The sequence below is a fragment of the Felis catus genome, chromosome F1 (assembly GCF_018350175.1).
Source record: "Felis catus isolate Fca126 chromosome F1, F.catus_Fca126_mat1.0, whole genome shotgun sequence".
Taxonomy (NCBI): Eukaryota; Metazoa; Chordata; class Mammalia; order Carnivora; family Felidae; genus Felis; species Felis catus.
In genome coordinates, this window is record NC_058384.1 from 64982563 (window position 1) to 65000744 (window position 18182).

At 40.6% G+C, this 18182-nt stretch overlaps 1 protein-coding gene across 1 annotated transcript in view; it reads left to right on the forward strand.

Annotated features, from left to right (window-relative positions):
- LOC101100178 (olfactory receptor 10J1-like) overlaps positions 1–18182 on the forward strand; it is a 306783-nt gene that overhangs the window by 115676 nt on the left and 172925 nt on the right. The window lies entirely within an intron of this gene.

Here is an 18182-nt window from a genome sequence, read left to right on the forward strand (position 1 = left end):
CCTGCGATGGGCAGGTGCACGGGATTCTTGTCTGGGGTCAGCGGTGTGGTACAAAAAGAACTGATCCAATCTGTTTAGCAGGTCAGGAGAGAATTCATAGACAGATGCTTCATTAACATTGCGGCATTGGGTCCGGTGAAGTCCGGCATTGCGGTGAAGTCCGGAGGCAGTCGAGGCAAAGAGAGGAACCTAAGCAGAGAGGTGCAGCCTGTAGAAACTGGAAGTGTCTGGAAGGTAGATGTCTTCCTCATCTCTGTGGGCCTCCCTCCATGACACATGCTAGCCAGGCGAATAGTAGATGCTTAATGTATCTTCGGATATATGAATGTGGACGCCTGTTAAGTGTAACGTCTTGTGCTGGGATTTGCAGGTTTTTTGGGTAGATCTGGCATAATGCCTCTGCCTGCCTGGCAGACTTTCCTCGCCTAAAGTAAACCAACAGAAAACAACAGTAAAGCATACCTGAAATTATTTTTCCCCGTTGCAGGATTGCCTACCCGCAGTTCGTACTTGCTCTGTAAACCATTGACATTCATATGTTTGGCCAGTCGCTTAAAATTGGACTAGAGGAAAATCCTCCTTTTGAAGGAAACTGGATTAACACCGAGTTAGTGTGTTTTAGCCATCACGAAGTCAAGGACAAACCTAAAAAATGATTGTTTGATAGCTTGACCTATAAAACCGAGAGTTAAAGTGCTTTGAAACTGACCTTTTAGAAAAAATTACGAAACCCAACTGTTAGGGATGTTAAGGCTTCTGAAATTCAGCGGTCACGGCGTGGAGTTTGTAGCTTCTCTAGAGAAATACTAGTTTCACCTGGTCTCCTTCCACATTCCCTACTTACAATGCATGATGGAGTAGAGGCGAAAATGGTTGGAGCTCTCCCCACAGTACATAGAACATTCTCTTAATGAGTACAAATGTTTCAGGAAGAAGAGAGAGGCGGGAGGTGAGCAGGAGAGACCAGCCAAAAGGCAGACCCAGACTGTGTGGTGCACAGAGCTTAACTTTTACACAGGCATGTTTATTTTATTTTATTTTATTTTATTTTATTTTATTTTATTTTATTTTATTTTATTTTATTTATTTATTTATTTATTTATTTATTTATTTATTTATTTATTTATTTATTTTTTAACGTTTATTTATTTTTGAGACGGAGAGAGACAGAGCATGAACAGGGGAGGGGCAGAGAGAGAGGGAGACACAGAATCGGAAACAGGCTCCAGGCTCCTAGCGGTCAGCCCAGAGCCCGACGTGGGGCTCGAACTCACGGACCGTGAGATCGTGACCTGAGCCGACTGAGCCACCCACGCGCCCCTACACAGGCATGTTTAAAAAGTGTAAGGCTCCAAGTCAGTTTTGTTACTCTGGAAGTGTGTACACGTGTGAGTGCATGTGCGCGATCGTGTGTGTGCGTGCACGTGTGTGTGTTTTGTGGGAAGAGATCACAGTTGGGAGCTGTAGATGCGATGAGTGCCACGGGTAAGCAGTGATGTCTTATTGATATTATTTCACTGAATGACGATCCCTAACATTTATGGAGCTCTTTACGGTTCACAAAGGTCTTTCACATTCATGACCTCATTTGATCGTCCCAGCGCTCCTGTTAGGTATATAGTACTGTACCACTTCTCAGATACATACAATGAGGATAGATAAAGTGCCTCTCCCGAGGTTGCATACACTGTTAGAGATCGGACTAACCCAGAAGTCAGCCTCACAGAGCTGTTATTTCTGAATGCCATGCTCTATTATGCTATGTCTACATACACACTTCATTCTTACCAGGGGACAAGGTATGAGGGGTAAATTTTGTTTAAATGCTAAAGCTTCATTTCAATCAGTAGCGATAGGATCTTTCTGAAATGTCCCATTTCCTTCTCTGCCTTTGTAAACAAAACCTATTGAACATCGGGAATATATTTCCTGAAACGTTGACTAGGAGGCACTTAAATTTATCTTGTGGCCCATTGATGTCTTCACTTGGAGCAGAGCTTATAACAGAGTGTCGGCTTCTGAATCAAATGATCCACATAGTCCAGTATTTCGAGTTTTGTATTAGCATTGCATGTTTTCCAAATTTTAAATGATTCGTTTTGTCACATCGACAGATACGCATGTCTACTCTGAGTATCAGGCACTGGGTTAGGCACGAGGGATGCAGATATAAGACCTGAACCTTTCTCTTGAGTAGCTAATAATTCACTTGCAAGCCATTTCAATAAAGAGTGATTAGTGCTATACACGGAGTATCCATAGAGCCACAGAGAAGACCCAGGTGATGACATTCATCTTTGCAGGTACTGGTAGGAACAGGTCACAGCGAATGAGTTCGCTAAGTCCACAAAACTGTGCTCCAGGGAAGCTTCCTGACGTTGTTTCTACTCAGATATAGCAAGTGCATCAGGATTAATGAATCCAGAATTTCTGTAATGTGTCATCCACCATATCTAGTATACAATTACGAGATGCTCAACATGGGAACAAAAAGAAACATATGGCCCCTAGTCAAGAGAAAAGCATTCTCTACAAATTTATATGAAGATGGCCCGAATTAGTGGTCAGGGACCTAAAAACAGCTAGTGTATATAGGCTCAAAGACTTGCAGGAAAATATGTTTGTAATGAACAAACCTATGTGGAATGTTAGTCAAGAAGTTGTAATAAGGGAGAGATTGAATTTATAGCTGTGAAAAGTATTTGAAGTGAACTATTTACTAATCTGTACAACGGATTGGAGTTAGTAGAAGGGCCAATGAACTCGAAGACGTGTCGATAGGAATTATTCAATATGAAGAAGACAATGAAAAAAAAATGAAGTCTCAGCGATTCATGCAACAATATCCGTAGTCTAATTTCCATGTAATTGGAGCCTCAAAAAGACAACCGGATATGTTAAACATTTGAAGACCCGTTGGTCAGAGATTTCCCAAATTAGGAATATAAACTTTTGTGGATCCAAGGATCTCCGTGAATCCGAAGCAGCGTAAATGAAAAGGATATCAAATCTATGTGTTTCAGAGCCAAATCTTTAAAGCCAAAGAGAAAGGAAAAAGTTTGAAAGTTACCAATTAACAGGTTACGTTTCAGGGAAGAGCGAGAACTTGACTTCTGATCGGAAACAATGGAGACCAGTAAACAATTAGATGACATTTTTAGTGTTTAGCCAGAGTTCTGTAGCCAGTAAAAATATCATTCAAAGACAAAGGTGAAGTGGATATTTTCAGATAAGGGAACTTCGAGATGATTTATTTGCTACTAGGATGCTGAAAGGAGTTCTTCAGGTTGAAGGGATAGGACACCAGATGCAAGCTATAGATTTCCAAAGAGGAATGAAGATAACAAGGGAAATTGTCAATAGTGAGTGAACATAAAATGATACCTTGTTCTTCTGTATATGTATATTTTAAGGAATATATTTAAAGAAAACTATCATGAGGCTTATAATGTCTGTATATGTCATACAGAGGACAACCGTAGCTCAAAGGCAAGTAAATGTGACTATACTCTTGAGATGCTTTTAACAAGAATTGGTACAATTTTGACTCTGAGAAAGATTGTGCAAAATTAAGAATGTATGGGTTAAGGGGCGCCTGGGTGGCTCAGTCGGTTGGGCGTCCGACTTCAGCTCAGGTCGTGATCTCCCGGTTCATGGGTTCAGGCTCCACATCGGGCTCTGGGCTGACGGTTCGGAGTCTGGAGCCTGCTTCCGATTCTGTGTCTCCCTCTCTCTCTGCCCCTCCCCTGCTCTGCGTGCGCGCGCGCTCTCTCTCTCTCTCTCTCAAAAATAAAATGAACATTAAAAAATTTAAAAAGAATGCATGGGTTAAAAGAGCAATGAGGTATAGCTGGGAAGGCGATAGAGAAAACAGAACACAACATAGTTAATACAGAAGAAGGAATAAAGGGAGGGACAGAGGAATAGACAACAAATGGGCCAAATAAAAAGATAGCAAAAAAATAAAAAATAAAAAAATAACACAGCCAAAGAGTAAATTTAAACACAGCAATATTAATAATTATGTTCAACCTAAATAGACAAACCATATCAATAAAAAGGCAGACACTGTCAGAACAGATGAAAACAAGCAAGACAACTCTATGCTATTTATAAGAGAGACTTTTGAAATAAAAATGCATAAATCAAAAAAAAAAAAGGGGGAAAGATACACCATGCAAATTCTAATTATACTGCAGTGGTGACCTTCCAGAACTTTCGTTAGCATTTCTGGTAGTCTAGGAATTATTTCAGTTTTATCTAAAAGTGTCAGTATTTCACTTTTATGTTGAAATTAATATCCAATAAAGTAGGTATCAAAAAAGGAAATATTACCATAAAGGAGACTGCATTAAAATAAAGGGCAGCCTTAAGATCTTAGAGTCTTAAATGTGCATGTTCCTGCTACTCGAGCTCCAAAATAAATAAAAACTAAGTTAAATAGAGAAGTAGATCTATAGTATTGGTTGGAGATCTCAATATTTCTCTCTCAGCAATTGAGTAGTTGGAAAATAAGCATAAAAAAAGCTGCTGCAATTTCAGTCAACTGAACCTATTGATATTTTTAGAACATTCCAACTAATGGCAGGATACTTTCAAGTGCACGTGGAACTGACAGCACATGATGAATTGTAAAGCAAGACTCAGTAAATTTTTAAGGACTGATATCCTACAAGCTGTGTTCTCTGTCCATAATGGAATTCAATTATAAGTAAAAAAAAAATACCTAAACATTCGGAAGTTAAACAACACAGCCTGATAACTGATGGGTTAAAGAATAATAGAAATCGGGAAATATTTTGAGATGCATAGACATGAAAATGTAAGATATTAAAACCCATGAGATGTACCAGTGCTTAGAAAGTTACAGACAGAACAGCGTAGAGAAGCAGTGTATCAGTTGTGGTCCATTCAAGAGACAGAAATCAGACCAATTTGAACAATGCCAGTTTAATGTAAAGAATTATCCCGAGATTGCCTATTGATTCAGGCGACACAGGGCCGCAAGTGGCCAGGTGACCGTCTCCTCTTCGAATTATGTGGAAGTCTTTTTATTTCCTCGTGGAAATAGTTTCCCCATGAGGATGAAGACCAGTGGAGCTCAGGGATGCTGGGACAGGAAGAAGAATTCTGCAGGTGAGTTACTAGGTACAATAGGAGCAAGAGAAGCCACTCCTGCTTTCGCCTCTTCTGAACACGCAAATTGTGGCCACACAGTTGTCTGGTTCACCTTGTACACTGCTTGCTTTAAAACAGAACCCTGGTATTTCAAGATCTCTCTCACCTGGTGATATAACCAAGTCATTAGTGAGCTATTCATCTTTCCGGTACAGCAGCTCTTTCTGAACGATGGACTCGGTGGTAAGACTAGTTAGTTTCATGAACATGAGTCCATTGCTGTACTTCCTTTACTGTGAAATGAGTCTCTAGATCAGCTGCAATGCTGGGGAACACTGTGATGGTGGTCAAGGCCTTCTGAGTGTCCACCAACAGTGTTCTGGCCGAAGCATTATGGGCAGGGAAAGCAAATCCGTTTCCAGAATATGTGCCTATCCCAGCAGAGATGAATTTCTGCCCCTTCCATGGTGGAAGAGATCCAATATAATTGCCGCTAAGCTGGTTTAATATATATATACACACACACACACACATATATATATATATATATATGTATATGTATATGTATATGTGTGTATATATAGGTATGTATAGGTATATGTACGTATATATATGTAGGTGTGTATATAAATGTGTATATATGTATAAGGAATGGTGCCATGCTTGAGGCTGCTAATGGGCCTAATCTTGGGAGATTAGATGATCAACAATAGTATCAGGTCAGCCTTGGTAAGGGGAAGTCCATATCACTGAGGCCATTCCTGACAATGTGGCCACTTTGTTCATGAGGCCTTGGAACAAATACCTAGGTATCTAGGGAGAGAAGCTGAGTGCCATCCATAGAGCATCCTATTTTGTCCACGTGACCTCTGTAAGCCCTCCTTTTGATCGGTGGACCGTAGTGAGATCTTGGATCCTGCGATATTGGCACCAATTCAGGGTCCCCATCCAGTCATCCTTAAAACGTCCAGGTATTTTCTCTTCCTCAGTGTGGTCGCTCTAGTATATGGGCACTTTCCCCTTTGGGGGAAGGTTTGGCAGAAGATTTACGGTGTAGGTTTACATTAATGATGCAGGATACGTCCTCAAGGAGATTTGGCCTCCCTTTCAATCCAGAGGCTCCGGGCCTGTGGCTTGTGTAGGTTTGGAAGCTGGTGGAGAGACTGGATCGGTCGATTCCACTGTGTTGCCTCAAGTCAGGTGGCGGATGGTAGTGTTAGTTCAGGTCTGAGCAGCAGTGGGTCGTTGGGTTCCGGGTCTCTCACCCTGTGGTTCTTTCCTCAATTCTTGAACGTAAAATGAGAGTAGACACACTTAGCCGTTGGCAAAGTTTCCACAGTGGCTCCCTGGCATGCACTTTTAGTAGGCGATATTCTTTTCCCTGCCAAGATAATAAACAAGAAACAATATCATATTCTATGGTAATTGTAGAGATTAATGGCACTATAAAAGACTTGAAAGAAACAGGGATGGTAATACCCATCCCAGCTCTATTTAGTTCCTCTCGTTCGGCCTATGAAGAAGTCAGGTGTATGTTAGAGAATGACTGTGGCTATTATAAACTCAATCACCTGGCGACATCAATTGCAGTTCTGGCCCCCAGATGTCATATTTTTGCTGGACAAATTGACATGTCATTTGGTATGTAACTATTCACCTGAATAAAGAATTTTTCTCCACTCGAAACATGCAAACTACCAAAACCGAAACGGGAAGAAATAGGAATAGGAACAGACCCATGACCAGCAAAGAAATTGAATCAGTCATCAAAAATCTCCCAACAAAAGTCCAGGGCCAGATGGCTTCCCAGGAGAATCCTATCAGATGTTTAAAGAAGAGCTAATATCTATTCTTCTCAAATTGTTCCAAAAATAGAAATAGAAGGAAAACTTCTAAACTCATTCTACAAGGCCAGCATTACCTTGATTCTAAAACCAGACAAAAATCCCACTAAAAAGGAGAATTAGAGGCCAATATCCCTGATGAACATGGATGCAAAAATTCTCATCAAGATACTCGCAAATCACATCCAACAGTACATTAAAACGATCCTTCACCATGATCAAGTGGGAATTATTCCTGGGTTGCAAGCGTGGTTTAATATTGACAGATCAATCAACAGGATACACCACACAAATAAAAGAAAGGATAAGAACCATCTGATCCCGTCGATAGATGCAGAAAAAGCGTTTGACAAAATACAGCCCATCCTGGATAAAAACTCTCAGCAGAGTAGGGATAGCTGGAGCATACCTTAACATCATAAAGGTCCACAGCTAATATAATCATCAATGTGGAAAAACTGGGGGCTCTTCCTCTATTGTCAGGAACAAGACAGGATGTCTACTCTCCCCATTGTTATTTAACATAGTACTGGAAGTCCTAGCCTTAGCAATCAGACAACAACAACAACAACAACAACAACAAAGATAAAAGGCATCCAAATCAGCAAGGAAGAAGTCAAACTTCCACTATTTGCAGAGGACATAATAGATTCTATGTAGAAAACCCAAAAGACTCCACCAAAAAATTGCTTGAACTGATACGAATTCATCAGTCACAGGATATAAAATCAATGTACAGAAATCAGTTTCATTTCTATACACCAGTAACGAAGCAGAAAGCGAAATCAAGGACTAGATCTCATTAACAATTGCACCAAAAACCGTAAGATACCAAGGAATAAACCTGACCAAAAAGGTAAAAGTTCTATACTCTGAAAACTCTAGAACACTTCTGAAAGAACTTGAAGAGGACACAAAGAAATGGAAAAACCTTCCAGGCTCATGGATTAGAAGAGCAAACCTTGTTAACATGCCTACACGACTTAGAGCAATCTACACATTTAACGTGATCCCTATCAAAATACCACCAGCATACTTAGCAGCTAGAAGAAACAATTCTAAAATTTGTATGGAGCCATAAAAGACCCCGAATAGCCAAAGCAATCTTGAAAAAGAGAAAGCTGGAGACATCACGATTCTGGACTTGAAGCTATATTACAAAGCTGTAGTCATCAAGATAATAGGGTGGCAGGGCAAAAATAGACACATAGATCAATAGAACAGAATAGAAAGCCTAGAAATGGACGCACAACTATGTGGTCAACTCATCTTCAACAAAGCAGGAAAGAGTATCCAATGGAAAAAAGACCGTTTCTTCGACAAATGGTGTCGGGAAAACTGGACAGCAGCATGCAGAGGAATGAAGCTGGACTACTTTCTTACACCAGACACACAAATAAATTCAAAATGGATGAAAGATCTAAATGTGAGACAGGGAACCATCAAAATCCTAGAGGAAAACACAGGCAGCAACCTCTTTGACCTTGGCCGGAGCAACTTCTTACTAGACACGTCACCAGAGGCATGGAAACAAAAGCAAACATGAACTTTTAGGACTATATCAAGATAAAAAGCTTAAGCACAGGGGGACCTGAGTGGCTTAGTTGGTTGAGCGTCCAACTCTTGGTTTTGGCTCGGGTCATGATCTCACAGTTTTCTGAGTTCAAGCCCCGTGCTGGGCTCTGTGCTGGAAGTGTGGAGCCTGCTTGAGATTCTCCCTCTGTCCCTCCCCCACTCGCAGTCTCTCTGTCTCTCTCAAAATAAGTAAACTTAAAAAAAAAAGTTTCTGTACAGTAAAGGATACAATCAACAAAACTAAAAGGCAACCTATGGAATGGGAGAAGATAATTTGCAAATGACATATCTGATAAAGGGTTACTATCCAAAATCTATAAAGAACTTATCAAACTCCACACCCCCAAAAACAATCCAGTGAAGAAATGGGCAGAAGACATGAATAGACACTTTCCCAGAGAAGACATCCAGATGGCCAACAGACATGTGAAAAGATGCTCAACATCACTCATCAGGGAAATACAAATAAAAATCACAATGAGGTCATAATGATATCACAATGAGGTATCACCTCAGGCCGGTCAAAATGGCTAAATTAACAACACAAACGACAGGTATTCAGGAGGATGTGGACAAAGGGGAGCCCTCTTGGACACTTGGTGGGGATGCAATCTGGTGCAGCCACTCGGGAAAACAGTGTGGAAGTTCCTCAGAGTTAAAAATAGAACCACCCTACTACTCAGCAATTGCACTACTAGGTGTTTACCCAGAGGATACAAAAATACAGATTCAAAGGGGCACAGGCACCCTGATGTTTATAGCAGCATTATTGACAATAGCCAAAGATGGAAAGAGCCCAAATGCCCGCCAGTAGATGAATGGATAAAAAAGATGTGGTATATGTATACAATCAAATATTAGTCATCAGAGAATGAAATCTTGCCAGATACAACAACGTGGATGGAACTAGAGGGTATTATGCTAAGTGAAATAAGTCCATCAGAGAAAGACAAATACCATATGATTTCACTCATATGTGGAATTTAAGAACCAAAACAGATGAACATAGGGGAAGGGGAAAAAAAGAGGGAAGCTACCGATAAGAGACTCTTAACGATAGAGAAGGAGGTGGGTGGGAGGTGAGCTGGATGGGTGATGGGCAGTGAGGGAAGGCACTTGTGTTGAGCACTGGTTGCTATATGTAAGTGATGAATCACTGAATTCTACTCTTGAAACCAGTATTATCCTGTGCGTTAACTAACTAGAATTTAATAAAAATTGAAAAAAATGTCAGCATGTATATACAAAAATTTTTTTCTTTCCCTCCATACCAATTTTAAAGATAACCAGAAGCAGTTGCTTTTATTTGGGAGGGCCAACAGTATATTTTCGTCATCTTGCTGTAAGGCCATGACCTTCCTGCTCCCGGTCATTGGATAGACCACAGAAATCTTGCTTGTCATGACGTTTCATAAGACCTCACACTTATCAACTATACTGATGAGATTGTACAAATTGGGTCTGTTGGACAGAAAGTGGCAATTACGGTAGGCGTTTATCAAGACACGAATGAGAGGGTAAGTTCAAACGCTCTATCAGCCAGCGTCTAATTAGAAGAAGTGTCACACTGGGGTGCCTGGGTGGCGTAGTCGGTTAAGCGTCTGACTCTTTGATGTTGGCTCAGGTCGTGTGACCTTATGGTCGTGAGATCGAGCCCCACATTGGGCTCTGAGCATGGAGTCTGCTTGTGATTCTCTCTCTCTCCCCCTCTTTTTCTGCCCTTCCCCTGCTTGCGCTCGCACTTTCAAAATAAGCATTAAAAAAAAAGTGTCATGCAGTAATTTGAATAGGGAGTTTAATATAAAGAATTATTACCTTTAATGAACTGGAGCCATGAGAGATTGATAGCAATTAGTGAAGATCATGGTGAAGAATCTAGGACTAGCAGATAAAAGGACCTGACACTCTCCCCAGGGCTAAGATGGGGTGGTGTGGAGAGACCAACGTTCTGGGGGAACTTTTAGTGTTCCCGAGTCACGGAAGTGTATATGCTGTAAGAATAGGGGGCTTGCTTTCATTTCCCGGGGACATTCTACTTTTTATGTACCATGAGGATTAGATGTGCAGCCATTTGTTTCTTCAATGGTGGAGCTAATTGCTTCGGTATGATAAAGCTGCTCTTCCCTTCGCTAAAGCCAAGGGTTACAGTTTTTGTTGAGACACCTGAGTTAGAGTATTGTCTCCCTGCTTGTTTCCATTTCTGAAGGGGTGGAGCCGGGAGCCCTGAAGAAATTTCTAGGTTGTCAGAGTCGTAGACACACTGGGTTTATCTTCCTCCTGGAGAGATTTCCGTAACAGAGGATTAAAGAGTCTTTGCACCTGTCTCCAAGGAGACTCTCAGGGCAGAAAGAATAGTCTTCCCCACCCCCACCCCGGGTACAAATGGAGGACACTCCTGTTTCTTCACCTCTTGAATCCAGAGTAAGTGTGCCACTTATGTAGGATATATTTTCCGTGTGGTTCTTATCACATCACTCTGCAGGACTACAGACGTGGGGAGACGAATGCTCCCGTGTCACTCTGACTGTCGATTGTGCAGTGAGCATAATAAGAAATCTGTGATTCAGAAACCTCGTGTGCATTTAGGAAAATTTAATAAAGATGAATATTAAAAACCCAGCAAGCACCCAGGGAAGAAGCAACCCTTCCTGCATGAAGGTTAAGGCCCAGAACTTATTGGAGAGGTGCCCAGCATTGACTTTGACTCACTTTGGAATTAGCCCCCAAATTGCCCTCTGGGGTGCTGGGGGAAAGCTGTTCCAAGGATGGGGCGTCGCCGGAAGCAGTGCATCATGGAAAAGAGGCAGGCTGAGGGAACCTGCCGATCTCTGGGTGCTGTTGATGTGCCGTTACAGGAGCCGGGTACTGGAGAAGCCACCCGTGCTGCAAGAACGTGGTGCTGGAGAAGCCACCCAGGGTGAAGAAACTTGCCAGGTGGAGCCCAGTGGAACCAGGGAGGGAACTCCCTTCCTCCTGCAGTAGGTCTACAGCACCCCGTCCCGACCAAGCTTAACGTGCCAGTTGTCAAGGGCCCAGCTCAGTTTCCACAGAGCAAGCAATGAAGGGAAATTTGAAATTCAAGGACAGTACATTCATAAATGGCACGCAAAGATGTAAAGTCAATTGCATGCTGCGCCGTGCAGTCAGGAGGGAAGCACTGCTTGCTACTTGATTAATCCTTGCAGCGTAAAAAAGTATAAAGCAGAAGAAGACACGAATCTCTTTTCAGGTTTTGGACAATGGACAGCACAAGACTGATTCTGGAGGGAAGATAAATACAAAAGTTAAGCCCCGCGGTCGCCCTGGCCTTTGGCCGAAAGGTACTTTGTGAGAGATGGCAGAGGGGAGTGGCGAACAAGCAGACGACCGGGTCTTCCTGAGCTGAGATAAATATTGAAATTGAGAGCGGGCAGTGTGGTTGAGAATTGTGGGGCAGGGTGTGGGAGAAGAGGAAGCTGCACAAAACGGGAGCCCTAGAAAGGTGCACGAAGCACCTCGGTGCTTCGCGTATGTGGGGTCAGGCTCTGTAGGGCTGGCTATGGGGAAATGAAGTTTGCCCTTGACCGTGAGACATCGGTGTCTGCCCGAGTAGGGAAGCTTAGCACTCTGGGCCCTCAGCTGAGAGTCCAGTAGGATTATATCTCAGGAATAGGGCTACTCTAACCCTAAAGTGAAGGCTAAGGACACCTGCCCGTCAGAGCTGAATAGGGTCCACAGGTAACCTATTTATATAACAGAACAAAATTCAGTGCTCTTTAAAGGTAAACAAGAAAAAAATGTAGCATTCTACCCATAAAATTCAAAATCTCTGGCCTTCACTAAAATAATACTAGATACCTGAAGTGGAAACATGTCACTTGTAGTCAGAAAAAAAATCAAAAGGTATGAAAAATAGGATGGAATGAGCAGACAAGGATGTTGAAGCAATCGCAAATACTGTGGGTACGTCCAAGGATTCAAAGAACATACGGAAGAAACGAGAGGAACGGAGGGGTGAAAAGAACGAAATGTACCTTCTAGGTGTAAAAGAGATACATTATCTCCAATGAATTTCACCAGTAAGGTTAATAGATGGGGAACCGTGGAAGCAAAGATCCCTGACCGTGAAGAAAAAGCAATAGAAATTACCTAAGAGAGAGCTACAAATGGAAGAATGGAAACAGGGCTCCAGTAACCTGTGGAAAAAGTGCAGCACCCCAGTGTAAACACCGTTAGAATCCCAGAAGGAGGGGCGCCTGGTGGCTCAGTTGGTTAAATGTCCCACTCATGATCTCTGCTCAGGTCACGCTCTCACGGTTCGTGGGTCTGAGCCCCGGGTCCGGCTCTGCCTCACAGCATGGAGCCTGCTTGTGATTCTCTGCTCCTCCCCTGCTTGCATTCGTTCTCCCTCTCCCTCTCTCTCTCCCCCACCCCGAAACATTAAACAAAAAATCCCAGAAGGAAAGAATAAACAAGAGCACAGTAAAGGTATTTGGAAAAATAACAATATCACTTCTAAATTTAAAAGTGAAAATTATGAACCCACGTAACAAGAAGTTCTGGCAAATAGGAGTAAGGAATACACTTACGCCCCACCCGCCCCAGAGCACATCCAGATCGCATCACTGAAACCGGTGATGAGGAAAACATTAGAAGACAGAAAAAGAGAAGTTATATACATGAGAATGTAGGAAAAAAAGAAAACCCTCAGATTTCTCGTCAAAAGCAATGCGAGTCAGAAGACCATGGAACAAGATGTTTGAAGTGCTAAATGACAAAGTCTGTAAGCTTGATTTTATGTTCGGAGAAAATAGGACCAAAAAAGGGGGCTGAATAATTTTTCAGACAAACCAAAGTTAGGAATTTATTACCAACGGACCTGCCCCACAAGAAACGTTGAATTCCTCAGACAGAAGGGGAATTGTCCTAAATGGAAATGGGGAGGTATACAAAAAGGGAAGAAAAGTGTTTTCGCCCCGACAAAGTGAAAACAAAGTAGAGTTAATAAGTCAGTATTGCCAATAAGATGGAATCCTAAAACATACTTGATTAACTCAAAGAAGTCAGCATAAGGGGGAAAAGTGGGAGGAGGAGGAGATGGGTCAAATATAACGAATCATAAAACGGTAGTCCAACTGTATCGACAATTACATCAAGTCTGATTGATGCGGGAACACTCCCAGTTACAGTGGAGAGTTCGTCAGGAGAAAAAAGACTTAGCTATGTGCTTTCTATGTGAAGTACACTTGAAATACAAAGAAAGGTTAAAATGATGCAATATTACATACGATCCAAACACTAGGCATCAGCTCTGATATTCATCACCAGACACAGGAGGGATATTTCACAATAATGGGACACTCCGTCAGGAAGATGTAATAGTCTTTTTAAAAAAAAAATTTTTTTTTAACGTTTATTTTTGAGACAGAGACAGAGCATGAATGGGGGAGGGTCAGAGAGAGGGAGACACAGAATCTGAAACAGGCTCCGGGCTCTGAGCTGTCAGCACAGAGCCCGATGCGGGGCTCGAACTCACGGACCGCGAGATCATGACCCGAGCCAAAGTTGGCCGCTTAACCGACTGAGCCACCCAGGCGCCCCAGGAAGATGTAACAGTCTTACATGTGTACATTTCTAATAGAGCTTCAAAACCCACGATAGAAAAACTGACAGCACTGACAATAGAATAGATCCACAATTATCCTTGGAGATTTCAACAGTTCTCCCTCAATAACCATTAACGAGTGGGCACAAAATCAGTACAAAAATAAAAAAAATAAAAAAAATATGTACACGTATATAATGTATACATGTGTGTATATGTATATAATGTATATGTGTATATATGTATGTCATGTATATATGAGACTACAGTTTCAACCAATTTGACCTAATTGCTGCTTATAGAACACTTCATCTGAGAACAGAATACATGTTCAAGTTCATGAAACATTCACCAAGACGGAACATTTTCTGGGCTTTAAAACAAGTCTTCTATCTAAAAGAATTAAAATCGTAGTTTCTTCTATGACCATAAAGGAATTAAATTAGACATAAACACCAGAAATGTGTATGAAAACATATATAAAATGTAGATCACAGAATCCACAAAGCAGACACCACCACTCTTTGGAATATTTCGTAGGTCAGAGAAGAAATCCCGGGGATAACTGGGGCATATTTTGAACTGCGTGATGATGAAAACGCAAGATCTAAAACCTTGTGCGATAGAGCTAAAGCAGTTCTTAGAATTTTATAGCTCGAATGCTTATGTTGGTAAGGAAAAGTCCAAATTCAGTGACCTAAACTTCCACTTTAAGAAGATAAAAAGGAAATTAAAGCCAAATTGAATAAAAGAAAATAAGACGAAATAGGAAACCAAATCAACAAAACCCAAAGCTTTAAAAAAATTGATGAGCTTCTAGTCAGACTAAGCAAGCCAGAAAGGATAAAGCGGGAACATCACTACAGACTGGATAAATAAGATTAAGGAAGGAGTGTTATGAGAAACTGTGTCAACCAATTTAATCACTTACATGAAGTTGATAAAAAACAAACAAACAACAAAACCTAGGATGCCAGATGATCAAATTTGGCCCAAGGGGAAAAAAAATGGAATATCTGAATGGCTCGTTATATCTATTAACATTAAATTTTCCCCACAAAGACTACTACAGGGCTCTCAGTGGCATCGTTGGTAAATTCTATCAAGCAGTTAAGAAATAACTTGTACAAATTATTCACAAACTTCTAGCTTAGAGAGGAGATGAATATTTTCCACTCTGAGACCAGCTTTATTCAAATCCAAAATCAGACGAAGTCTTTCTGCATAACCCACAAAAGAGAAAAGGAAAGAAAACGAACCCTTGTAAACATACGTACAAAACTCATTAAGAAAAGGCTAGGAATGAAAATACACAAAATGGATCCTGCACAATGAAATTCACCATATCTATATGCCATATGTTTAATAAAGGAGAAAAGTCCTGTGATTAACTCGATTGACTCAGAAAAAGGACATTTAGCCCCTGCTCACAAAAAAACAAACAAAACAAAACAAAACAAAACAAAACAAAAAAAAACAACTTGGCAACGGATCATAAAAGGGAGTTTTTTTCAACTGACAGGTATCACTGTAATTAATGGTGAAACACTGAATGTTTTGTCTCTCAAAACAAGGAGAAGGCAAAGCACCTTCTTTGGTCACCTCTATCCAACATTGTCCTGCAACAAGGAGGAGACATTAAGGGCACTGAGATGGTAAAGGAATACACGGAACTTGTGTTTATTCAGGTATGATCTGCTTTGTGTGTGGACTAAAGTCTAAGAAATCAATAGAAAATGTGCTAGAATTCAAAGTAAGTGCAGCCAGTTTTCAGGATGCGAGACCATTATGCACCAACTTCTCGTACTTGGACATTAGCAAGCAATTAGAAATGGAAATAATTTATAATTAAGTTTTATCCAAATAATATAATAACTTCTACAAGTATGTAAAGACCTCTGCACAAAAAACTATAAAATATTGCTGAAAGGAAGTGAAGGCCTAAATAGGTTACGTGCAATGCATACGGAGTGGAAAATAATTGTTGTCAGTTCTCCCTAAGTTAGTGTATAAATTTAAATAATCTCCACCAAAATTCCAGCAGGCTTTTAAAAATAGAAATTGACAAGTCAATTTAAAATTTATATGTAAATGCAAAAGACTTAGAACTAGCAAAACAGTATTTTAAAAGGAGACTATCAAGGCTTACCATAAATCTACATTAATCTAGTTACCACAGCTACAGGATAATAACATACATGTAAATCAGAGTGGGGATTGCAGGAATAGATCCTATGCACACACAGGAAAATATTTTTCAACAACAAGGCTACTGTTTTTTTAGTCTAAAAATACTTCCAAGCGTTTTTGAGTTATTTGTCTTTATGGTTGAGTTGTGAGAGTTCTCTATATATTCTGGATACTAGACCTTTACGTGATTTGGAAATAATTTGTCCTTTCTGGGGGTTGTATTTTCTTTACTAAGACTTTATTTTTAGAATGGTTTTAGGTGTGCAGCAAAATTGAGGAGAAGGTGACCAAAATTTCCCATATATCCCCTGCCCCTACACATGGCCTCCCCCATTACCAACCTCTCTCAATAGAATGTACACTTTTACAGTCGATGAACCTATATTGACCACCTGGGCCTGTGCTTTCTGTTTAGGTTATCAGTGATTCAATTACTTTTTTATTTTTTATTTTTTATGTTTTGTTTTAAATCCAAGTTAGCTAACATATAGTGTAATGGTTTTGGGAGTTGAATTTAGCGATTCATCACTTATATATAACCCCCAGTGCTCATCCCAACAAGTGCCCTCCTTAATGCCCATCACCCATCTAGCCCATCCCCCCACCCACCTGCCGTCCAACAACCCTGTTTGTTCTCTGTATGGAAGAGTCTCTCATGGTTTGCCTCCCTCTCTGTTTTTATCTTATTTTTCTTTCCCTCCCCCTATGTTCCTCTATTTTGTTTCTTAAATTCCCCATATGAGTGAAACCGTAGATTTGTCTTTCTCTGACTTATTTCATTTAGCATAATACATTCTAGCTCCATCCACGTTGTTGCAAATGGCAAGATTTCATTCTTTTTGATCACCAAGTAACAGATTTGATTACTTTTCTATTCAGCTTGTCTGTTTCATCTTGTGTGAATTTTGGCAGCTGTGTTTTTCAAGAAATTGGTCTCTTTCATGAATTCAGTTCACAACGAATTGTGAATTTGTTGCCCAAAAGGTATATAGCTTTATTTTTGGACCCTCAATTCTACTCCATTGATCTATGCACGTGCCTTTATTCCAGTAGTACACAGTCCTAGTTATTCTAGTTTTATAGTAAGTGTGTGTGTGTGTGTGTGTGTGTGTGTGTAATGGAATATTACTCAGCCATCCAAAAGAATGAACTCTTGCCATTTGGAATGATGTGGATAGAGCTAGAGTGTATTATGCTAAGAGAAGTAAGTTCATCAGAGAAAGATAAATACCATATGATTTCACTCATATGTGGAATTTAAGAACCAAAACAGATGAACATAGGGGATGGGGGGAATAAGAGAGAGAAACCACAAGAGACTCTTAATGATAGAGAACAAACTGAGGGTTGATGGAGGGAGGTGGGTAGGAGACAGGCTAGATGGGTGATGGGTCCTAAGGAGGGCGCATGTTGTGGTGAGTCCTGGGTGTTGTATGTAAGTGATGAATCACTGAATTCTCCTGAAACTGATATTGCAATGTATAATAACTACCTAAAATTTAAATTAAAAAAATAAAACCACATTGTCAACATGGGTAAAAAAGCAGGACCTGTTACGTGTTTACATGCAATGCATATTAAATATAATAGCCATGTTAAAAGTCAACTAAGGGAAAAGACATGCCATACAAACACTAGGCATGATGGGCCTCAGAGGAAAAATGCTATCAGGATAAGTAATATTACCATCGATAAACAGGGACCATTCAAAATGATAAAAGGGTCAATTTCTCAAGAAGACCTAAGTCTTAAACGTCTATGCATTAAATATCGGTGTTCAAAATGAAACAAACTGATAGAACTGAAAGAAAAAAAATCGATGAATCTGCTTGGTTGGAGTCTCAATAATTGATGTAACAGACATAATATCA